General features: G+C 36.3%; 1 protein-coding gene and 1 pseudogene across 2 annotated transcripts in view; both read left to right on the top strand.

Annotated features, from left to right (window-relative positions):
* The window catches only part of TRPC6 (transient receptor potential cation channel subfamily C member 6), a 125,800-nt gene that overhangs the window by 24,575 nt on the left and 75,969 nt on the right, over positions 1–25,256 (top strand). The window lies entirely within an intron of this gene.
* On the top strand, positions 22,041–23,173 carry LOC104650696 (hsc70-interacting protein pseudogene; annotated as a pseudogene).

Raw genomic sequence — 25,256 nt, 5'->3', positions numbered from 1 at the left:
ATATAGTATTTTTAAAATAAAAAGGAAATATAATTATGCAATATTTCAAAAGCACTACATTCAATAAGAACGCGTTTTTCCAGTACAGTGAGGTTATACCACATGCTCTCCAGATTGTTTGTATTTTTTACTTAATCTGTTTGTGTTTTATAATGTATCATCCTACAAAGGCCTTAGGAAGCATTTATATATAAAGAATAATATTGTTATTCAACTGCCCTTTGTCCTTATTTATTAGTGCTTATGACAAATATTATAGATTTTGCTGTTGAAATTACTTTTTCCTTATTTCTGTTGCTTAAAAACACTACTGTGTGTTTTAAGGTTATGAAAATTATTATCAGTTGCACAAATATTTGCATAATAGCATTCACAGAAATAAAACTAAAATTAAGAAAAAAGTATCAATAAATCTGCAGTCTAACAAATCAAATTATATTTTTCTGTTACCTTCTTGTACCTATCCATATATATGCATGATTTTATGTTCATAGTTTATATCCCTGTGTCTTTTTATATTTAACATCATACCTGTGTTTTCATATGTGTAATGTGTATTCTTTATAATTATGACAAAAGGCAGATAAAAGTCTATCAAGGAACTTTTTGTTGAGGAATTAATTACATGATGATTTTGTAACTGATGATTTTGTAACTGCTGGGCATATGTAAGTTGATTCTAAACTTTTGTTTTTATACATAATGTTACCAAAAACATCTTACTTAAAAAAAATTAGATTCTTTTTAGACTAAATTTCATCGGTAGTAATTTCCAAAGCAGAAAAACTGAATATAATTATTTTCATGAATCTTAGACTATATTATTAAGTTAATTTCCAATCAGACTGTTCCAATTTCTACATAATCAGAAAAAGGGGAGGTTATAATTTTATATCAGTCTTGTATACTTTTGATATCATTCTTTATACTGCTAACTCAATATGGAAAAATAATACCTCATATTGTTTATAATTTGCATTTGTTTGTATTAGTTGACTAAATATTTTTCTAAGTTGCTTTACTAATTGTATTTTTAAGATTATATTAATTATATCTACATGAAATTTACCTATTTAGCTATTAGGGCCATAATAGTTCTCTCTCAATTTTATTTTATTTATTTTTTGGCATTTTTTCATTTGTGTTTTATTTTATATTTTTATGATTGAATTTATTTTGTAATGTTCCATTTTACATACAAGAATTTTTTTATCCCTTTTTTGTCAAATTTCCTCTCAATTTTAAACACAATAACTCTTCTTTTCTCTTATTCAATATAATGTTTTCGTACTACCACTTTTTATTGAAATTATTTTATCATAAACATTTGAATCTTTCTTTTTATAATAGCCTCTTCTAACTCATCAAAATTTGTAACTACCAATATAATATCTGATAGATGTTGAATTGCCTTTTGGTATTTTCTTGGATTTGTTTTTATTTAGCTAACTAAATAAAACAGGTAAAAATGTTTAACTCACTTTTTTTTTTTTGCTTTATTGTGTCATATGAGGTGTGGATATAAATATTTTTCCATATAACTGACTGTCCTCATATTGTTTTCATAACAATTTTTTGACATTTTATGATATATTCCTTTTTAAACCAACCTGTTGAATAAGGCAGATGTATTTCTAAGTTTTGAGTTCTCTTCCGCTAACAGAAGTGTTTGATTTTGCACTTCACTTGCTGAAATCACTTCAGGTGATTAAAGCAGGCACGTCTAGTATTCATCTCCTGCTAGTAGTAGGCCTTTGTTCGGATCTGAACATCTCATAATCTTTTTAAAAATTGGATTGTCTTTTAATTTTAGAAAGTGATATTTGAACATGAAACATCAAAAAATACAGAAAGATACAAAGGGAGAATGTCAGTCTCTCTGCATGCACCCTACCTTTGCTACCACCCCCAGGGTTACCCACTGTTATTTCCTTGCACATTCTCTCAGAACACGTCAATGCATATGCAACTCTATATATTTTTTGGCAAAGCAAAATTAAATGATATCTTCACACTCTTCTACACCACAATTTTTTTCACTCAGTATATGTATTTTGTAAAATTTTGCACTTTAGCAACTATAGATATATTGTATTCTTTCTAATAGCTGCACTGTAGTTCATTGTGTGGAAATATTTTTTAAAGTTTTAAATCATTTCATCTCAGTCTTCTTTTTATAAATAAGCATGATTGTTTATAGATGCAGCATCTCTTGAAGTGAGAATAGCATAAGCTTTGCTATCACACAGAATTGGTGTCAATAAAAATAGAATCGGATTCTTACCTTGGTTTAGTGGCTGGACAACTTTTTGGATAAGCTACTTAACCTCTTTCAACCTCACTTTTCTCATCTGTGGGGTGTGTGTGTGTGTGTGTGTGTGTGTGTGTGTGTGTGTGTGTGTAATACCTAGTTCTTAGGCTGTTAGGAAGATTAAGGAGATGGTAAATTTTAAATGCCTGGCATACAGCTCAAGAAGTGAAAGGAGAGAGTATTTCAGAATACCTTGTTTGTTGAAGTTCTTTTAGATTATAGTTGGTTTAATAGAAATCCTATTTTAGCCCCATTACTGAAATAATAGATTCACTGTACATGGTAAGACTTCCATACTCTAAATAGCCTTAAGGAATCCTAAAGTCATAATTGGTATCTCCTGGAGACAGTTTATATGTGAGAAACATGTGTGAACATATTTGCAGCATATTTATTGATGTAACAGTTACATTTTGGTGTCAGAATTTCTGGTAGTCTTATTTCAGTGTTCCTTAGTTTGCCATATGATTCTGAATATTGGGAATTAATGAGTAGGAGGGGACAGGCAGCAGGCTAGGAGCATATAGTGCCTACTGGGATCAAAGAAGATACAGCGGTGTGTACCTGTTCCATTCCCCATGTCCGTTTGTTAGTGTATGCTGGAACTTCAGTTTTCTAGGACACACATCAGAAAATTACTACCTGGATACCTGTTAACATCATCTTCTACAAAATTCTACATAATTTCTAATAACTCATTGCTTTCTAAATTAAAGATAGGAAGGAATATTCATAACAGAAATTGATGGTCTCAGTTGATATTCTGGAGGCATGGTTGACATAACTGATAGGGCTTGTGCTAAACCCACAGGGAGTATATGTTCTCTCTAGCTTGAACCAAGAAAGTTTTGGGAATTTCTAAATAAACTATTAGAATCCTACAAAATGTTCTTTGCAGCAGAGCCTTTCTTCCATGCCATTCATCCTATTTGTGTTTTAGAGTACTTTAGATGCTTTGTTATTCTCATATCTAAAAGGAAATATTACATTAATGTTTGTGAGTACGTGGGAATCTTAGGGCCCATATAGACTTATAGATGTCATGTGTTTGTGAAAGAAAAGGAACATTAATTAACACTTTGTAATGCTAGTGACAGTTCTCATTCTTTATTGAGAGTCACATAGAAAAGTAAATAATACATATAAAGTTTAATAATTATAAAATGAATTCCATGTACCAATGGTCAAGATCAAGGAATGAAATGCCACCAAACTCAGAAGGTTCCCAGGAACCTCTTTTTGACCTGACTCTTGTAAGGATCATTTCTTTGTTTTTCTTTATCACTTAACATGTATTATATATTTATCCTTAAACAATATAATGTGTTTGAACTTTCTGTAAGTGGATGATGTCATTTGTATTTTTTATTTCTTGCTTATTTTGTTCACCAGATAATTTTGACATTGATAAAATTTTAGTGTCTCTAGTTCATTCATTTTCCTATTGTACAGTATCCCATTGTATGACTATACCATCATTTATTTATCTATTCTGTTACTGATAGATATAACACAAATATATCTATCATCATCATATGTAAAAATTCTGATGGTGTATTCATCATACAATGATGAATATACCATAATTTATCCATTCTGTTATTGATAGATATTTGTGTTATAACAGAATGGATAAATAAATGGTGGTATATTAATCATTTTATGGTAAAAGTCTTTGGTAAAAGACATCTTTTTAAAAAAAATCATAAATAGAAGTTAAATTTCATCAAGTTAAATTTCATCATTTTTCCTGCAGCTGCACTTCACTTTTTAAAATATCCACTGTTTCCCAAATGATGTGATAGATCCTTTATATATGTAGTATCTAAAACTCAGATCAGTGTTACAAATAAGTATTATAATTCCCATCTTGTAAATGAAGAAGCCAAAGCTCAGAAAGGCTAAGTAGCTTGCCCAAATTTCTAGGTACTAAGTGGAAGAGCTAAGGTTCAAAGTTAGGTCTCTCAGGCTACTTCATTCACTCATTTATTAATTTATGTACATACTTATTCACTGACTTATTACCGAGGAACCTACATGTTACCTTGAAATCTTCGCAGTTGCCTCCTTTATCTCTCACATGAGTCTGAGAGTAAACAGTTCTAAATGTGATGCTACATAATCACATTTTTATTTCCTGTAAACTCAGATAGTTTGTCTTCACTCTCTCTTCTTCATAGCACGATTCACAGAATGGAACAAGTTGGACATCATAGGCAAGCAAATAAAGGAAGGGCCCATCTGTGTGAAAACCAGATGATACCAGGGATGCTACATGTGTAAATAGGTCAGATAAAATGATGCCTATGTTTAGTAGCTGATATGAAAAATAAAGTCTATCTCAGGCCAGTGGAAAGCTGTCTTAATTAAAGGAAGGTAAATGATAAAAGCTGCCATCATCTGCCTAAAAATTATTTTAAGGAATGGGGGGAGACTACTAGTGTGTCAGCTAAATTATGAGAAATATATTAAGGCTGAATCCAGATAACTGCTTTATCCAACTATTTGGTTTTTGTCAGGAGACTTCATGATGTGGTTAACAGAGTGTTGGATTAGCAATCAAAAGACCCAGACTATTTAATAGTCTCAAGAAAGCTATTTTATGGATTACAAAACTAGCCAATGTGCCTTATAAAATAGAAGTTTTGTTATTTTGGCAATGTAGTGGATAGATATACAGTTGTTAGTATCCATAAGGGATTGGTTTTGGGTTACCCGCTCCCCCTGCAGATAGCAAAATATGTGCTCCGGTCCCCGATATAAAATGGGTTAGTATTTTCCTATAACCTATGTATACCCTCCTGTATACTTTAAATAATCTCTACGTTACTTACAAAACCTAATGCAATGTAAGTACTGTGTAATAGTTGTTACATAATATTTGCATTGTTTAAATTGTTACTGGTTATTTTTTATCTATTTCAAATATTTTTGATCTATAATTGGTTGAGTCAGTGGATGTACGACCCCTGGATACATAGGGCTGACTGCATATGATGTTTGCATTTATGTGTGTGTGTGTGTGTGTATGTGTGTGTGTGCACGCGCACGTGTTATGTAAAGACTAATACAGACCTAATTCTCATTCAGAACCATAACTCTTATAGGAGTCTCATACTTAAAGGCTAGGTGATCTTCATAAACTGAACAAATTCCTACAATATTATTTCACAGGGCAGAGTTTCTACATATAGCACCACTGGTGCTCCAAATATGTTCCTAGAAAAGTTCAAAAAGTGTCAATTAATTTGCAGACAACTGAAAAAACATATGTTTTTATCTGTCTTAGAATAGGACTGCATGGTCATACAGAACATATAAGTTGCAGTTTATATAAAATTGCCAAAATGCTTTTCAAAATGGCTACACCATTTTGCATTCCCACCAGCAATGTATGAATTTCAGGTTTTCCACACCCTTGCCAAACTAGATGTGGTCAGCCTTCTTTATTTCATGATTAATTATGCTGAGCATCTTTTCACATGCTTATATGATATTTGTATATATATGTTTTCATTGTTTGCCCTTTGTTTTGGGTTGTTTGTCTTAATTGAGTTTTAAGAATTCTTTATATATTCTGGATAGAAGTCTTTACTGTGTATGTATTTTGTAAGTATTTTCTGCCTATAGTTTGTTTTTAGCATTTTCTTGAGTATCAAAGAGCAGAAGTTAATAATTTTAATGAAGTACAGTTAACCAATTTAAAAAATAGTTAATGTTTTCAATATCCTGTCTATGAAATCTTTGTCTAATCTAAGGCCACTAAGATTTTCTCGTTTTTTTAAGTTTCTTCTCTCATGTTGAATTTTAAAGTTCACAGAATTTTAATCTGTTTAGGTGTGTCTTTTATTTTCATTTTATAATAATAATTATATATACATCACATTCACTATGCATGATGATAGATTATATAAATCTAGCTATAAAGATAGTCAGAATTTGTTTTATTCACAAGCCTTCATAATGGCAAAGTATGCTTACTTTTTAGTAGACACTATTGTTTCTTTAGTTTTCTTTTACGTGTTTTTTTTTTTTTTTTTTGGAATGCTGTAGCTTTTTAGGATTCATAATAAATGTTAAACTTTAGACAACGAATTACTCATTGTAGGTAAAATGCAGGATGCAAAACCCAAATGCGTCATTTGGTTTCTGTATATCAGCTAGGCGTGACTGCTGACTTTAGTAGTGGCTACCAGCCAGTTGAAGTCAGTATTTACACAAGAAAAACTTGCAAAACTACCTAATAAAGCTAGCTCTGTCCCCAAAAGATTTATTTTAAATTTTTACTTAAGGGGACTATTTATTTTAATTTTTACTTAAGGGGACTATCTTTATCAGTGGGTCTGAATAGGGTAGCCAATTTATATTTTTTTAGTCATGAGGCGTTAATTGGTACCCTGTTTATAATTGATCCTGGTATTCATTTATTAAATATTTAGATGGAGTGCCCAACAGACCCTGCACTTCTCTCTTACTCTGTGTCTCATCTGATTCTATCCTTGAAATTACAGTGGTCAAAATACTATAGATCAAGGCACAATAAATACACTAAGTACAATTATGGCTCTAATTTCAATTCTTGCAATTATTTAAAAAATTTATCTAGGAATTCTTTTTCTCTATCAGTAGAGAATGCACCAGCCATTCTACCAATTACATTTTAGACATGACAGTTGCTGATTTCAATCTGAATTACTTAAGAGTTGCCTGATATGTTCCAGATATTCCAAATTTGTGTTCTTAGTATATATTTCAAGATAATAGGAACGATATGGGCGCTTCTTGATTGGAGGCTCTCTGCTTGAGTCCCCCCTATAAGCCTCTTGAGGGCACATTGTTGTTACCAGTGCTACACTTGCATATACATTAGCATGCTCTAAGCTTTCGTTCTTGAATTGTTAAGAAAATTAATAATGTAATACTTTTTTCTCTTGTGCTGCAAAGCAACTGAAGAAAGCATCCTCCAGCCTGACATCCTCCAAGGTGTTTTTCAGCCCTTGGCAAATTAGGCGGGAGTGGTGTCCTTGATCAGAAATTGCCCATGGAAAATTCCCTCACCATATCGACCTACTCAGTCTGCCTCTGGCCTAAGCTTTCTGTCTTATACAGATGATAAGAAATACAGTAGAACTCTGTCTCTAGTAAAAATATAAAAATTAACTGAGTAGGGTGGCAGGCACCTATAATCCTAGCGATTCGGGAGGCTGAGGCAGGAGAATTGCTTGAAACCTATAGAGGTTGCAGTAAGCCGAGATCATGCCACTTCACCCAAGCTTGGGTGAAAGAGCAAAACTCTGTATAAAAAAAAAAAAAAAAAAAAAAAAAAAGGAAAAACAGAGTCATTTTAAGAAGAAACTTATTTGTTTAAAGCATCGTAACTCTTCTGCCCTGTTATGTCAAAAATTGGATGATGGATAAGTAGCAAGCTGAATGAGCTTAAAATTTTTGGATATGTTTTCATCATATAAAAAAAAATAACTGGTTTCTATCTATCAAAGAGACTTATTTCTAAGGCTTGTATAACTAAAAAATCCTTTAGCCTCATAAAAGTTTGAACCTAATTTCCTTGCCTATGGACATTAGTATACTTTTTCTATTAATTCACAAAATGTTTGTCTTTGTTTTCACATCCTGGAGCTTTTAGACTATGGTGGCTTGCGTAGCTGCATTGCTAGCCTGATTTTGTCTCTCCTGTGCATTAAGCAAGTTTCAAAATATTATTTTAAAGTTAAACAGTTTACATATGTAAAGGATTTTATAATTCCTTATAGGCTTTTGTGTAGGTTATTTTTTATTTATTATACTTTCAGTTCCGGGGTGGCTTGTGTAGAACATGCAGGTTTATTACATAGGTATACATATGCCATGGTGATTTGCTGCATCCATTACCACATCATCTACATTAGGTATTTCTCCTAATGCTATCCCTCTCCTACACCCCCTCTAGCCCTCCACCCCTGAAGGCCCCTGTGTGTGATGTTCCCTTCTCTGTGTCTGTGTGTTCTCATTGTTCCACACTCACTTATGAGTGAGAACATACAGTGTTTGATTTTCTGTTCCTGTGTAGGTTTGCTGAAAATGATGGTTTCCAATTTCATCTGTGTCCCTGCAAAGGTCATGAACTCATCCTTTTTCATAGCTGCATAGTATTCCATGGTGTATATATACACATTTTCTTTATCCAGTCTATCATTATTGGGCATTTGGGTTATTTCCAAGTCTTTGCTGTTGTGAATAGTGAGGCAATAAGCATGCGTCTGCATGTGTCTTTATAATAGAATGATTTTTAATCTCTTGGGTATATATCCAATAATGGGATTGCTGGGTCAAATGATATTTCTAGTTCTTGATCCTTGAAGAATCGCCACACTGTCTTCCACAATGAACTAATTTACACTCCCACCAACAGTGTAAAAGCATTCCTATTTCTCCACATCCTCTCCAGCAACTGCTGTGTCCTGATTTTTTAATGATCACCATTCTAACTAGTATGAGATGGTATCTCAGTGTGGTTTTGGTTTTCATCTCTCTAATGACCAGTGATGATGAGCTTATTTTCATATGCTTGTTGGCTGCATAAATGTCTTTTGAAAAGTGTCTGTTCATATCCTTTGCCCACTTTTTGATGTTTTTTTTCCTCATAAATTTGTTTAAGTTCTTTGTAGATTCTGGATATTAGCCCTTTGCCACATGAAGAGATTGCAAAAATTTTTTCCAATTCTGTTGGTTGCCAGTTAACTCTAATTTCTTTTGCTGTGCAGAAGCTCTTGAGTTTAATTTGATCTCTTTTGTCTATTTTGGCTTTTGTTGCCATTGCATTTGGTGTTTTAGTCATGAAGTCCTTGTCCTTTTCTACGTCCTGAATGGTATTGCCTAGGTTTTCTTCTAGGGTTTTTATGGTGTTAGGTCTTATGTTTAAATATTTAATCCATCTGGAGTTAATTTTTGTATTAGATGTAAGGAAGGGATCCAGTTTCAGCTTTCTGCACATGGCTAGCTAGCCAGTTTTCCCATCACCATTTATTAAATAGGGAATCCTTTCCCCATTGCTTGCTTTTGTCAGGTTTCTCAAAGTTCAGATGGTTGTAGATGTGTGGTGTTATTTCTGAGGCCTCTGTTCTGTTCCATTGGTCCATATCTCTGTTTTGGTACCAGTTACATGCTGTTTTGATTACTGTAGCCTTGTAGTGTAGTTTGAAGTCAGGTAGCATCATACCTCCCACTTTGTTTTTTTTTGCTTAGAATTGTCTTGGCCATGCAGGTTCTTTTTTGGTCCCATATGAAGTTTAAGGTGGTTTTTTCCAATTCTATGAAGAAAGTCAGTGGTAGCTTGATGAGGATAGCATTGAATCTATAAATTACTTTGGGCAGTATGGCCATTTTCATAATATTGAATCTTCCTAACCGTGAGCATAGAATGTTTTTCCATCTGTTTGTGTCCTCTCTTATTTCCTTGAGCAGTGGTTTGTAGTTCTCCTTGAAGAGGTCCTTCATATCCCTTGTTAGTTGTATTCCTAGGTATTTTATTTTCTTTGTAGCAATTGTGAAAGGGAGTTCACTCATGATTTGGCTCTCTGTTTGTCTGGTACTGGTGTATAAGAATGCTTGTGTTTTTTATACATTGATTTTCTATCCTGAGACTTTGCTGAAGTTGCTTACCAGCTTAAGGAGATTTTAGATTGAGACGATGGGGTCCTCTAAATATTCAATCATGTCATCTGCGAATAGAGACAATTTGACTTGCTATTTTCCTAATTGAATACCCTTTATTTCTTTTTCTTGCCTGATAGCACTGGCCAGACCTTCCAACACTATGTTGGATAGGAGTGATGAGAGAGGGCATCCTTGTCTCATGACAGTTTTCAAAGGGAATGCTTCCAGTTTTTGCCCATTCAGTATATTTCCTATGGGTTCATCATAATTAGCTCTTATAATTTTGAGATATGTTTCATCAATACCTAGTTTATTGAGAGTTTTTAGCATAAAGGGCTGCTGAATTTTGTCAAAGGCCTCCTCTACGTTATTGAGAGAATCGTGGTTTTTGTCTTGGTTCTGTTTATGTGGTAGATTAAGTTTATAGACTTTCATATGGAATTCAGTCATGAACCTGTCTGGTCCTGGACTTTCGGTGGGTAGGCTATTAATTGTTATCTCAATTTCAGACCTTGTTATTGGTCTATTCAGGGATTGAACTTCTTCCTGGTTTAGTCTTGGTAGGGTGTTATTGTCCAGGAATTTATCCATTTTCTTCTAGTTTTACTGTTTTATTCGCATAGAGGTGTTTGTAGTAATTCTGATGGTAGTTTGTATTTCTGTGGGATTGGTGGTGATATCCCCTTTATCATTTTTTATAGCATCTATTGATTCTTTTCTTTACTTCTTTATTAGTCTGCCTAGCAGTCTATTTTGTTGATCTTTTTTAAAAACTAGCTCCTGGATTCTTTGAAATTTTGAATGTTTTTTTTTTTTTTATGTCTCTATCTCATTCAGTTCTGCTCTCATCTTAGTTTTTTCTTGTCTTCTGCTAGCTTTTGAATTTGTTTGACCTTGCTCCTCTAGTTCTTTTAATGGTGGCATTAGGGTGTCAATTTTAGATATTTCTTTGCTTCTCTGGTGGGCATTTGGTCCTAAAAATTTCCCTCTAGAAACTGCTTTAAACGTGTCCCAGAGATTCTGGTACATTGTGTTTTTATTCTCATTGGTTTCAAATAAAATCTTTATTTCTGCTTTCATTTCATTATTTATCCAGTAGTCATTCTGGAGCAGGTTGTTCAGTTTGTATGTAGCTGTGTGGTTTTCAGTGAGTTTGTTAATCCTGAGTTCTAATTTGATTGCACTGTGGTCTGAGAGACTGTTTTATATGATTTCCATTCTTTTGGATTAGCTGAAGAATGTTTTACTTCCAATTATGTGGTCAGTTTTAGAGTAAGTGCAATGTGGTGCTGAGAAGAATGTATATTCTGTGTATTGGGGTGGAGAGTTCTGTAGATTTCTTTTAGGTCTACTTGGTCCAGATCTGAGTTCAAGTCCTGGATATCCTCGCTAATTTTCTGTTTTATTGATCTGTCTAATATTGACAGTGGGGTGTTAAAGTCTCCCACTATTATTGTGTGGGAGTCTAAGTCTCTTTGTAGGTCATTAAGAACTTGCTTTATGTATCTAGGTGCTCCTGTATTGGGTGCATATATATTTAGGATATTAGCTCTTCTTGTTGCATTGATCCCTTTACTAATATGTAATGTCCTTCTTTGTCTCTTTTGATCTTCATTGGTCTAAAGTTTGTTTTAGAGACTAGGATTGCAACCCCTGCTTTTTTTTTGCTCTCCATTTGCCTGATAAATCTTCCTCCATCCCTTTATTTTGAGCCTATCTGTGTTGTTGCCTGTGAGAAGGGTCTCTTGAATACAACACACTGATGGGTCTTGACGCTATACAATTTGCCTGTCTATGTTTTTGATTGGAGAATTTAGTACTTTTACATTTAAGGTTAATATAATTATGTGTGAATTTGATTCTGCCATTTTGATGCTAGCTGGTTGTTTTGACCTTTAGTTGATGTAGTTTTTTCATAGTTTCAATGGTATTTACCATTTGGTATGTTTTTGCAGTGGCTGGTACTGGTTATTTCTTTCCATGTTTAGTGCTTCCTTCAGGAGTTCTTGTAAGGCAGGCCTGGTGGTGACAGAATCTCTCAGCAGTTGCTTGTCCTTAAAGGATTTTATTTCTCCTTTGTTTATGAAGCTTAGTTTGGCTGGATATGAAATTTTTGGTTGAAAATTCTTTTCTTTAAGGATGTTGAATATTTACCCCCACTCTGTTCTGACTTGCAGAATTTTTGCCAAGACACTGTGAGGTCTGATGGGCTTCCCTTTGTGGGTAACCCGACCTTTCCCTCTGGCTGCTCTTAGCATTTTTTCCTTTATTTCAACCCTGGTGAATCTGATGATTATGTACCTGGGGGTTGCTCTTCTCGAGGAATATCTTTGTGATGTTCTCTGTATTTCCTGAATTTGAATGTTGGCCTGCCTTGCTAGGTTGGGGAGGTTCTCCTGGATAATATCCTGAAGAGTGTTTTCCAGTTTAGATTCATTCTTTTCCACACTTTCAGGTACACTGATCAAATGTAGATTAGGTCTTTTCACAGAATCTCATGTTTCTTAGTGGCTTTATTCATTTCTTTTCACTCCTTTTTCTCTAATCTTGCCTCCTTGCTTTATTTCATTGAGTTGATCTTCAATCTTTGCTATTCTTTCTTCCACTTGATCAATTTGGCTATTGAAACTTGTGTATGCTTCATGAAGTTCTTGTGCTGTGTTTTTCAGCTCCATCAAGTCATTTATTTTCTTCTTTATGCTGTTTATTCTAGTTAGTATTTTGTCTAACCTTTTCTCAAGGTTCTTAGTTTCCTTGCATTGGGTTAGAACATGCTCCTTTAGCTCGGAGAAGTTTGTTATTACCCACCTTCTGAAGCCTGCTCTGTCAATTCATCAAACTCATTCTCCATCTAGTTTTGTTCCCTTGCTGGTGAGGAGTTTTGTTTCCTTGGAGGAGAAGAGGCTGTGTGGTTTTTCATGATTCTAGCTTTTATGTGCTGGTTTGTTTCCATCTTCATCAATTTATCTACCTTTGGTCTTTGAAGTTGGTGAGTTTTGGATTGGGTCTCTGAGTGGATGTCCTTTCTGTTGCTCTTGAAGCTATTTTATTTCTGTTTGTTAGTTTTCCTTCAACAGTCAGGCCCCTTAACTCCCACATCGTTCCTTAGACCTTGCAGTGTTTTGTTTTCTCGTCTGCTTTTGCTCTGCCTGTACCCTTCCCATCATAGCTGAAGAGCAGAGGCCTCAGGCAGTCTTCTATGTGGCTACCCCATTGGTGTTGCCTCATTTCCACTGCTGATAATTGTTTCAGCATTTTCTGGACAACAGGAAGTTTTACACATATGCATTGTTCACAGCTAAGAGAAGCCAGAAAGCTTTTGAACAACTTCTTAATTTTCTCATAAAACTCACTCAATTATTTGCTGCACTTTGACATAAGTAGAGGTTTAAAAACTGATTTAGTGTTTCAAATCTATAATTAATTACATAATAAAAACGAATGATCCCACTGAAACTTCTATGACTGACTCTGAACGGCTCTTCCTTCACCACTTGCCAGTTCTTACAGCATTGATGTCTAGACAGGTGGGCTTCATCGCACACTCCCAAATTCATAGAAGAGATGGCCTAGGACTTAATGAAATCTATTTTAATCTAACTCTCCTTATGCAGAAACTTATTACTAAGTTTTTAAAGACAACTGCCATTAGAAAATTAAAATATGACCTGTTTTAAGAACAATATTTATGAGCAATTTTTCTAAAGTATGCTTAGAGTAAACCCAGGATTCTGGAAAGATGCTTACAGCAAAAGAAGCATATTTTTAAAAAAAGTCTTCGAATTCCCCCCGTATAAAGTCATATGCAGGAGGAAAAACATCAAAGATAACTCTCTCTACTTCACAAAAGACTGGAAGAACTGGAATCAACACAAAGAAAACAACTAGAGGAACTTGGATCTTCTGGAGAAGGTTGTTCTTGGAGAACAGGCAGATCGAAAGAGGTGAAGTCGGTGACTCAGTAAAACTTCATGTTTTCACCTTTGGCATTTGGATGATACTTTTTACCGTTTCCCAGAACACCTGAATGTGCCTCAGCAAAGGTACCTACTCCATGTTGTATTGCATGATGATCAGGATTTTAGGATTATACAAGTGAAGCATTGAAGGAGAAAATCTCAGAGATATTTAGAATATTTGACAATGGTTTGAGAATGTAAAACAAAAAGGAACTAGTTAGACACATTTTAAAATTATTTTTTACCTTGTTGCAATTTTTTGGCATTTTGACTGAAATATAATTATTATTAATTTCCTCTTCATCTCTGATGTGCTTGGCAATAACCGGGTCTATACACATCTTCTGGTTTACTATACGCAAAAGTTGTAGTTGAAAAAAGATGACAATTTTAAAGTCAGCATGAAGAAGGTAAAATCTGTATACATTACAAAAGGCTACCTTTTCTAAAAGCTGTGTGCATATAATTTATTAAGGAGCTTAATATTTTTTTAGTCTAAAAAAAAAAAAAAAAGAGCCAAGGCAGCTCTTTAGTAAAACCAAAACATGACAGACAATATTTATGACAAAATTGGTGACAGAGTACCTCCACAACCCCAAAATGTATGTTGATAAGGCAAGTCAGCAAAAGCCAAAAAGCCTGCTTGGAATAAGTGTCTTCAGAGAAAAGCTCAGTGTGTCATCTGAGAAACTGATTAGCTGCACACAGTGGTGGATATTTACTAGATGGCCCAGGCAAGCTGAGAACAGCAGCTGAAACTGGGAGGGTTTGGCTTATTCTAATAACAGTGCACAGGGCTTATGGTCAATTCTAAACATGAGAGCAGTCTAGCCCCAGAGTTGGAGCAGTCTGGCTCTAAGGAATCTGAAAACTGAGACTTTAGGGGTCCTTTCTAGGACTAGACCTCACAATGAGGGTTGGAGTCAAAATTGAGCATGATAAAGAAGAAAGAAAGAAAAAAGATTAAAATAAAAAGAGATGTGTTTGTTTTCAGATTACTAGCGTAAAACACAGCCACAAATTTAGTGACATGAAACAACATAAACGTTATTATCTCACAGTTCTGCAGGTTAGCAATCTGGGTGGGCGTGGCTGATTTCTCTGTTCCGAGCTTCACGGAGCACAAACCAAGGTATCAGCTGTTTGGGCTCTTACTGGGAGACTTTAGAAATAATCCTAATCCATGTTCATTCAGGTTGATGGCAGAACGTTGTAGCATGTAGTTGAAAGAGGTCTCTGTTTCTTTGCTGTCTATTCTGGGGATCATTCTTAATTTCAGAGCCTGCCAGCATTCTCTGATTCATGGCCCTCTTCACCTTCAAAGCCAGCAGCAGTGGCCTTGTCACATGATCCAGTCTTTGTCATGTCTCAAATCTCTCTGATCTCTCATTCTGCCTATGTCTCCTTCCTCCAGCTGGAGAAAGTTTTCTGCTTTTAAGGGCTCATGTGATTAGACTGAGTTTACGTGGGTAATCCAGGAAAATATCTCCAGACTTTATTTCATAGTCTATAACCTGAATTGCCTCTGTAGAGTCCCTTTTGTCATGTAACATAACATACTCACAGGTTCCAGGGATTAAGGCACAGATATCTGGGAGATGATTCAGTCTCCCACACAGGAGTTGGGTGAGGGGTAAGGTAAGGGGGCCACAGAGCCAGGAAGTCATGGGAAGCAAAGCTGCTCTACAAAAAATGATGGGGAGTTCTGTGACATTAGAAAGTTATCCTGAGTTATGTGCCGCCTAAAAATTCAAAGAAAGAAATTTTATAGAAAAACAGATAACAGAAAAGTATAGAAACAGCTTTTTTCAAAATAAGCTAAAAGACTTAAAAAGATGATAGAGCATTATTCATCAGAATGAGGAAAATTCAGAAAGGTGGTGACAGAACTGAGATATTAGAAATAAAGAACAAAAAGCCACACAAGAGAGAAGAAACGTGTTGGACAGTCAGTGCTAAGTAAAACTAAAAATTAAAAAAAATGAAGAAAGAGATTTTTAAAAGAATTAGAAAGTTAACAATTGAGAATAGGCAAAGAAGAATCAACGTAAAGGTAATTGAGATCCATGGGAAAAAATTAAAAACAAAGCAAGAGAGCAGAAAAATATACTAAGAACTGCAATCCAAGAAAACTGCTAAAAATATGTATGCATTTAAAATTATATGTTGAGGGTACATGGAGTACTTAATAATCTTAATCCAAAATGACCAACATCAGACACATTCTAGTAAAATTACTCATTTTAAAGAAAAAATAATTCTTCATCTAAGCAAAACCAGTAGGTGAATTATAAAGCAAATAAATGTAAATTGTCATCAGACATTTTTTTAACAGCAATGTTATTTTACTAGCAGAAAATGGAATAACATATTTAAGATACTCCAGGAAACAAATATTAGTGATTTTTTATTTATTTTTTTCATGTACATTTTTTATTATACTTTAAGTTCTGTGGTACATGTGCAGAATATGTAGGTTTGTTACATAGATATTCACATGCCATGGTGATTTGATGCATCTATCACCCCATTGTCTACATTAGGTATTTTCCTAATGCTATCCCTCCCTAGTTACCCCATCCCCTGCTATCCATCCCCTAACCACCCAACCCTAGCAGGCCCTGGTGTGTGATGTTCCTCTCCCTGTGTCCATGTGTTCTCACTGTTTAACACCCACTTATCGGTGAGAACATGCAGTGTTTGGTTTTCTGTTCTTATGTCAGTTGCTGAGAGTGATGGTTTCCAGCTTTATCCATGTCCCTGCAAAGGACATGAATTCACCTTTTTTGTGGCTGCATAGTATTCCATGGTGTATATGTGCCACATTTCTTTATCCAATCTCTCACTGATGGGCCTTCGGGTTGGTTCCAAGTCTTTGCTGTTGTGAACAGTGCTGCAATAAACATACATGTGCATGTGTCTTTATAACAATGATTTCCGACCCTTTGGGTAGATACCCAGTAATGGGATTGCTGGGTCAAATGGTATTTCTAGTACTAGGTCCTTGAGGAATTGCCACACTGTCTTCCACAATGCTTGAACTAATTTATACTCCCACCAACAATATAAAAGTGTTCCTATTTCTCCACATCCTCTCCAGCCACAGTTGTCTCCTGATTTTTTAATGATAGCCATTCTAACTGGCATGAGATGGTATCTCAATGTGGTTTTAAATTGCATTTCTCTAATGACCAATGATGATGAGCTTATTTGCATGTATTTGTTGGCTGCATAAATGTCTTCTTTTGAGAAGTGTCTGTTTATATCCTTTGCACACGTTTTGATGGGGTTGTTTGTTTTATTCCCCTGAAAATTTGTTTAAGTTCTTTGTAGATTCTGGATTTTAGCCCTTTGTCAGATGGGTAGACTGCAAATTTTTTTCCCCTTCTGTGGTTGCTGGTTAACTCTAATGATTGTTCATTTTGCTGTGCAGAAGCTCTTTAGTTTCGTTAGATCTCATTTGTCTATTTTGGCTTTTGTTGCCATTGCGTTTGGTGTTTTCGTCATGAAGTCCTTGTCCTTTTCTATATCCTGAATGGTTTTCTTCTAGGGCTTTTATGGTGTTAAGGCTTAAGTTTAAATCTTTAATCCATCTGGAGTTAATTTTGTATAAGGTATAAGGAAGGGATCCAGTTTCAGCTTTCTGCATGTGGCTAGCCAATTTTCCCACTATTGTTTTTTAAATAGGGAATCTTTTCCCCATTGCTTGTTGTTGTCAGGTTTTTCAAAGATCAGATGGTTGTAGATGTGTGGCACTATTTCTGAGGCCTCTGTTCTGTTCCATTGGTCCATATCTCTGTTTTGGTACCAGTACCATGCTGTTTTTGATTACTGTAGCCTTGTGGTGTAGTTTGAAGTCAGGTAGCATTATACCTCCAACATTTTTTTTTTTTTTTTTGCTTAGGATTGTGTTGGGGATGTGGGCTTCTTTTTGGTTCTGTATGAAGTTTAAGGTGGTTTTTTTCTAATTCTGTGAAGAAAGTCAATGGTAGCTTGATGGGAAGAGCATTGAATCTATAAATGACTTTGGGCAGTATGGCCATTTTCACAGTATTCATTCTTCCTAAGCATGAGCATGGAATGTTTTTCTATCTGTTTGTGTCCTGTCTTATTTCCTTGAGCAATGGTTTGTAGTTCTCCTTGAAGAGGTCCTTCACATCCCTTGTTAGTTATATTCCTAGGTATTTTATTTTCTTTGTAGTAATTGTGAATGAGAGTTCACTCATGATTTGCCTCTTTGTTTATTAGCAGTGTATAGACATTCTTGTGATTTTTGTACATTGATTTTGTTTCCTGAGACTTTGCTGAAGTTGCTTATCAGCTTAAAGAGATTTTGGACTGAGATGATGGGGTTTTCTAAATATACAATCATGTCATCTGCATGTAGAGACAATTTGACTTCCCCTTTCCTAATGGAATACCCTTTATCTCTTTTTCTTGACTGATGGCACTGGCCAGAACTTTCAATAGTATGTTGGATCTCTATGGTGAGAGAGGGCATCCTTGTCCTGTGCCAGTTTTCCAAGGGAATGCTTCCAGTTTTTGCCCATCAGTATGATATTTCCTGTGGGTTTGTCATAAATAGCCTTTATTATTTTGAGATACATTCCATTGATACCTAGTTTATTGAGAGTTTTTAGCATAAAGGGCTGTTGAATTTTGTCAAAGACCTTCTCTGCATTTATTGAGATAATCATGTGGTTTTTATCTTTGATCTGTTTATGTGATGGATTACATTTATAGATTTGTGTATATTGAACCAGGCTTGCATCCCAGGGATGAAGCCTACTTGGTAGTGATAGATAAACCTTTTGATGTGCTGTTGGATTTTGTTTGCCAGTATCTTATTGAGGATTTTTGCATCAATGCTCATCATGACAGTGATTTTTATATTCAGCAAACTGACTTTCAAGTATACAGGGTGCAGAGTAACTGTGAACAACATACAAGAACTCAGGGAAATATTTCCCTAGTTCCCTTCCTGAAGATCCTTCTAAAGAATGTTCTGGACAGCCAGAATGACTAGAGAAATATCAACATGATGCCATGTGGTAGCATTAAAGATGTAGTTACTTACAGAATTCAGACAAGTATTTTTCAAAGAGTGAGAGAGAATATGGTATATATGGCCAAATGTTCAGACAGAATATTGTGTAACTACAAAGAAATAGAGGGAGGAAAAAATAAACCCATTCTCAGTCATTGCATAGGCAACAGTAATATTAGTGTTATTCTGAGACTGTGATGATTGTAATGTGGGATAAAGTGAATGAATATATATGGAATATTCTATCATCCCTTGTGTCCTTGGGAATCAGGATTCTTGGTGTAGATGAAAAAAGATAAAGGTATAATATAAAAGAGGTTAAATGAAAAGCAATGTAGTCTTGAATTTGGATTTAAATTAGTACAATTTTGAATATTAGCTTAAAATTTTCTAAAGGAAGTGAGGTTCAAAGACTGCATTATCTTATCACAAAGTACTTCAAATATAGAGGCAGCACTATAAGCCTAGATATGCAGTCCAGACATTGGTAAACGCATTTAACCTTTTACATCCTCAACTCTTCGCTCACAGCCAATCGGTCTGTAAATCCTTTTAATTCTACCTTATCAAGATTTCTCAAATTCATTGACCCCTTTCCATCCTAATGGTGCCATCTCTCACCTGGAGTACTTCAATAGTCTCCTAACTGGTCTCCTTGCATCTAGTCTTGCCACCCTCCCAACTGTTCCTCAGATTACAATGTATCTCTACAAAACAAATCTGATTGCATCACCCCAGGTTTTAAACTCATCAGTGACTTCCCAGAATCCTAAGAACGGTACAATGGCCTAAATGCTCTGGCCGCTAACTAATGGCTGAGCCAAGGGAGGCATTATTCTCCTTTCAGCTCTCTGATCCCCGAGCCCTACTGGACTTTTGGCTCCTTAAGCATGCCAGGATCTTAAGGGCCATGATATTATATTTTTCCTTTCTGGAATGCTTTCTTCTCCCCCTACTACATCTTACTTTTTCTCTGGTTTTCATCTTAAATATCATTTTCGCCAGGAAGATTTTTCTGATTCCTACCCTAAACTAGAGATGTACAGCGCTTTGCAGTTCTTATCACACTCTGAGCGCTTGCAGTTACATTTTATTTTCCTTTCTTTATTTTATTTTATTTTTTTTTTGGATAGAGTCTTGCTTATTGCCCAGACTGGAGTGCTGTGGTGCAATCTCAGCTCACTGCAACCTCTACCATCCAGGTTCAAGTGATTCTCGTGCCTCAGCCTCCCAGGTAGCTGGGATTACAGGCATGCACCACCAAACCTGGCTAATATTTGTGTTTTTAGTAAAGACAGAGTTTCAACATGTTGGTCAGGTTGGTCTTGAATTCCTGACCTAAGATAATCCTCCCATCTTGGTCTCCCAAAGTACTGGAATTACAGGTGTGAGCCAATGTGCCTAGACTACTGTTAAATTTTCAGTGTCAATTTTTTCATCAATATGGAGATCCATGAGAAGAGAAATCTGTCTGCTTATTTCCCACAGTTTCCCCATTTCCTAACATATGGCAATGCTGAGTAAATATTTATTTCATGGATAAAGGAATTACTGTCGGAATAGACAGGATTGGAGCATTTTTAAAGTTTGCCATTTTTCTTGTTAATCTTTGCATTAATTAAAATCAAGCATGATGTAATCGATTTGATTTATAGGAATATTATCTCAAGGATATTCTCACATTCTACAGCCATTAATCTGGTTACCAACTTTTTGTTATTAAAATTTTTCCAGGCAGGTCATTTCATTTATCTATAGAATATTTTATTATTTCCATTCTAACTTCTAACTACAGTAAAAGCTGATTAGCATCCCTAATCAATAATGCTTTTATGCTCTGCTTTTATCAGACTAGACAAATCGCAAAGGGAAAATAGTCTTTTATAAGGGATTTTACTAACAAGTAAACCAAGCTATGAAATTATAACCTAGAGTCAGCCAAGTTTTCTATACGTTCTGTATTTGAAGTGAACATAAATGTTCAGAATAATGCCTCTATAGTCCTCTGAAGTTCTAAGTCATTAAAAGGGTTCAGAAAGTTTGGAATAGACATAGACAAATATGTTTTATGAATGCTTTCAGTAACAAAGGTTAAAGCAAAAAAAACCTAAGATTAAGGAATTAGTTGGCTAGTAGCTAAGGTATCCATAAAAATAGGTTAACTAGAACATTAACGTTAACTTCTGAGCATTCTGGAAAGTTTTTACCTTTATTTTTATATTATTATATATTTCCTAATCACTTTGGCTCCCCAAATCAACCCTTTCTTCCTTCCTTCCTTCCTTCCTTCCTTCCTTCCTTCCTTCCTTCCTTCCTCGCTCCCTCCCTCCCTTCCGCCCTTCCCTTCCCCCTTCTTTCTTCCTTCCCTTCTCTTCCTTCTCTCTTCCCCTTTTTCTCCCTTCTTTTCCCTTTTCCTTTCACTTCCCTCCACTTTTCCCTTCCCTTCCCTCCCCCCTCCCCTTCTCGTTCCCCTTTTCCTTTCCCTTCCCCTTTTTTTTTTGTTGACAGAATCTTGCTCTGTTACCCCGGCTGGAGTGCAGTGGTGTGACCTTGGCTCACAGCAACCTCCGCCTCTCAGGTTTAAGTGATTCTCGGTCCTCAGCCTCCAAATAGCTGGGGTTAGAGGCATGCACTACCACATCCAACTAATTTTTTTTTTTTTTTTTTTAAGTTAGAGATGTGATTTTGCCATGTTGGCCAGGCTGTTTTTGAACTCTTGATCTCAGGTGATCCTCTCACCTAGGCTTCCCAAAACGCTGGAATTAACAGGCGTGAGCCACTACACTTGGCCCACTTTGTGTTTATTTTCTCATATAAATCTTACATATTTTCTCAAATAAATGTATATGACCCATATACATTTCTGACGTGTAGAAATCTCCTAATAAACCCTTAAAAACTTTTTGGCAAGTGCAGATTGGATTGAAAGCTCACTCAGCTGTTAAATAGTTGTGTTAAAAAGATGTGAGCCGCCCCTTCTGCGCGGTCACGCCGAGCCAGCGCCTCGGCCTGGAAGCGGGCCGCAGACCCATAGCTTTGCCCACCGCCTCCCGACCACGGACCCCCGCAAAGTGAACGAGCTTCGCGCCTTTGTGAAGATGTGTAAGCAGGATCCGAGCGTTCTGCACACAGAGGAAATGCGCTTCCTGAGGGAGTGGGTGGAGAGTATGGGAGGTAAAATACCACCTGCTACTCAGAAAGCTAAATCAGAAGAAAATACCAAGGAAGAAAAACCTGATAGTAAGAAGGTAGAGGAAGACTTAAAGGCAGACGAACCGTCAAGTGAGGAAAGTGATCTAGAAATTGATAATGAAGGTGTGATTGAACCAGACACTGACGCCCCTCAAGAAATGGGAGATGAAAATACAGAGATAACGGAGGAGATGATAGATCAGGCAAATGATAAGAAAGTGTCTGCTATTGAAGCCCTAAATGACGGTGAATTGCAGAAAGCCATTGACTTATTCACAGATGCCATCAAGCTGAATCCTCGCTTGGCCATTTTGTATGCCAAGAGGGCCACTGTCTTCGTCAAATTACAGAAGCCAAATGCTGCCATCCGAGACTGTGACAGAGCCATTGAAATAAATCCTGATTCAGCTCAGCCTTACAAGTGGCGAGGGAAAGCACACAGACTTCTAGGCCACTGGGAAGAAGCAGCCCATGATCTTGCCCTTGCCTGTAAACTGGATTATGATGAAGATGCGAGTGCAATGCTGAAAGAAGTTCAACCTAGGGCACAGAAAATTGCAGAACATCGGAGAAAGTATGAGCGAAAACGTGAAGAGCGAGAGATCAAAGAAAGAATAGAAAGAGTTAAGAAGGCTCGAGAGGAGCATGAGAGAGCCCAGAGGGAGGAAGAAGCCAGACGACAGTCAGGAGCTCAGTATGGCTCTTTTCCAGGTGGCTTTCCTGGGGGAATGCCTGGTGGTTTTCCCGGAGGAATGCCTGGAATGGGAGGGGGCATGCCTGGAATGGCCGGAATGCCAGGACTCAATGAAATTCTTAGTGATCCGGAGGTTCTTGCAGCCATGCAGGATCCAGAAGTTATGGTGGCCTTCCAGGATGTGGCTCAGAACCCAGCAAATATGTCAAAATACCAGAGCAACCCAAAGGTTATGAATCTTATCAGCAAATTGTCAGCCAAATTTGGAGGTCAAGCATAATGCCCTTCTGATAAATAAAGCCTTTGCTGAAGGAAAAGCAACCTAGATCACCTTATGGATGTCGCAATAATACAAACCAGTGTACCTCTGACCTTCTCATCAAGAGAGCTGGGGTGCTTTGAGGATAATCCCTACTCCTCTCCCCCAAATGCAGCTGAAGCATTTTACAGTGGTTTGCCATTAGGGTATTCATTCAGATAATGTTTTCCTACTAGGAATTACAAACTTTAAACACTTTTTAACTTTAAAAATATTTAAAACAAATTTAAAGGGTCTGTTAATTCTTATATTTTTCTTTATTAATCACTTTGGATGTTTTTTTCTTTGAATTATTGGGCAGGGAAGATACTGAATGTATAGAAGATTTTTGCTCTAATTTGAGTGAAATAAAAGTTTATTAGTGTGAGGCAGACATAACTCATTTGAGGATAAAGTTTGTGTTGGATATGTGGTTCCTGAAGCATTTTGATTTGTCTTTTTAAATGCTTTATCTTTTTCTTTAAAGATTTATTTCAATAAAACTAATTGGGACCACCAGTATTTCAGTAGGACCTGGGTAGAGACTGGAAGTACTTGACAGGTCAGCAGCAATCTTGCTGTGTTTTATATCATGTGCATCCTTGGGCAGGTTGTCCTTAAATCTTACACTGTGGTGAAGGGATGATTTTTTGTAATGCTGCAGTAGAGTTGGAGTACTTAGTTCTGTTCTTGTCCTAGGTGTATCTAATAAATGTATCATATTATTTCCACATAAAAAAAAAAAAGATGTGAGCCATCTCTTGCTAAGTGGACCATTAATTCTAAATGTATATCAGTTGTTATTTAATCTTTCTTTTAATTAAAAATATATCGAGTTATCAATCTTTTATCTATAGTATTATTTAGAAACCTGTTTTTTTTTTTTTTTTTTGAGACGGAGTTTCGCTCTTGTTACCCAGGCTGGAGTGCAATGCCGCGATCTCGGCTCACCACAACCTCCACCTCCTGGGTTCAGGCAATTCTCCTGCCTCAGCCTCCTGTGTGGCTGGGATTGCAGGCACGCGCCACCATGCCCAGCTAATTTTTTGTATTTTTAGTAGAGACGGGGTTTCACTATGTTGATCAAGATGGTCTCTATCTCTTGACCTCGCGATCCACCTGCCTCGGCCTCCCAAAGTGCTGGGATTACAGGTTTGAGGCACCGCACCCGGCCAAACCTGTTTTATTTTTTTTAAATACTTGCTTGACATTATCAAAAGATAATTGTAGGTGAATTTGTTTGTTTTAGGATGATATTTAAGCCAAATCCTTACTGTTAAATCTTGAAATGATACTTGAGTGCAGGCAGTAGTGATGCAGATTATATAAGAAGTAAAGCGGGGTTAGGGGTGGTGGCTTACCCCTGTAATCCCGCACATTGGGAGGTCGAGGTGGGTAGATCATTTGAGGTCAGGAGTTCGAGACCAGCCTGGTCAACATAGTGGAACTCCATCTCTACTAAAGATACAAAAATTAGCAAGGCATGGTGACAGGCACCTGTAGTCCCAGCTACTCAGGAGGCTGAGTGAGGAGAATCACTTGAAGCTGGGAGGTGGAGGTTGTAGTGAACCGAGATGGTGCATTCCAGCTTGGGCAACACAGTGAGACTCCATCTCAAAGAAAGAAAGAATGGAAAGAAAGGAAAGAATAATTGAGGAAGAACTGGGGCCCAGTTCAGTATCCAATATTGAGGAAGGATAAGAACAGAGGAAACTTCCTGATGACAGAGCTTGATTTTGGAAGAGCTGCCTCCTGAGCTGGCTGGAATGGAAGCTTCCAGACAGGCATATAGAACACAACATCAAGGAACCTATTAATAGTTTACATGGAGTTACAGGAGTGAATGATCGTCAGCCATAAGCTGATAGATTATGGAGCCCTCAGTTGCCTGAGTGCAGCTGTGAATACAGTAAACAGCTAGCCTTTGATATTGGGCTGAGGTTCAGGGTGGGATTAATTCCCAAAGGAAATGGAATCATGAGCAAAAAGCTCGTTAGAATAAAGGAACAGAGAGAAAGACAGAAGTCCCTGTTTACAGACTGAGATACCATAAAAAAGTAACGATCAAAACTTAAGCAACACCTCAGTTCAGTTTAGGAGTG

Source organism: Saimiri boliviensis, chromosome 6 (assembly GCF_048565385.1).
Source record: "Saimiri boliviensis isolate mSaiBol1 chromosome 6, mSaiBol1.pri, whole genome shotgun sequence".
Classification (NCBI taxonomy): domain Eukaryota; kingdom Metazoa; phylum Chordata; class Mammalia; order Primates; family Cebidae; genus Saimiri; species Saimiri boliviensis.
This window is presented reverse-complemented; position numbering and strand designations above follow the sequence as displayed.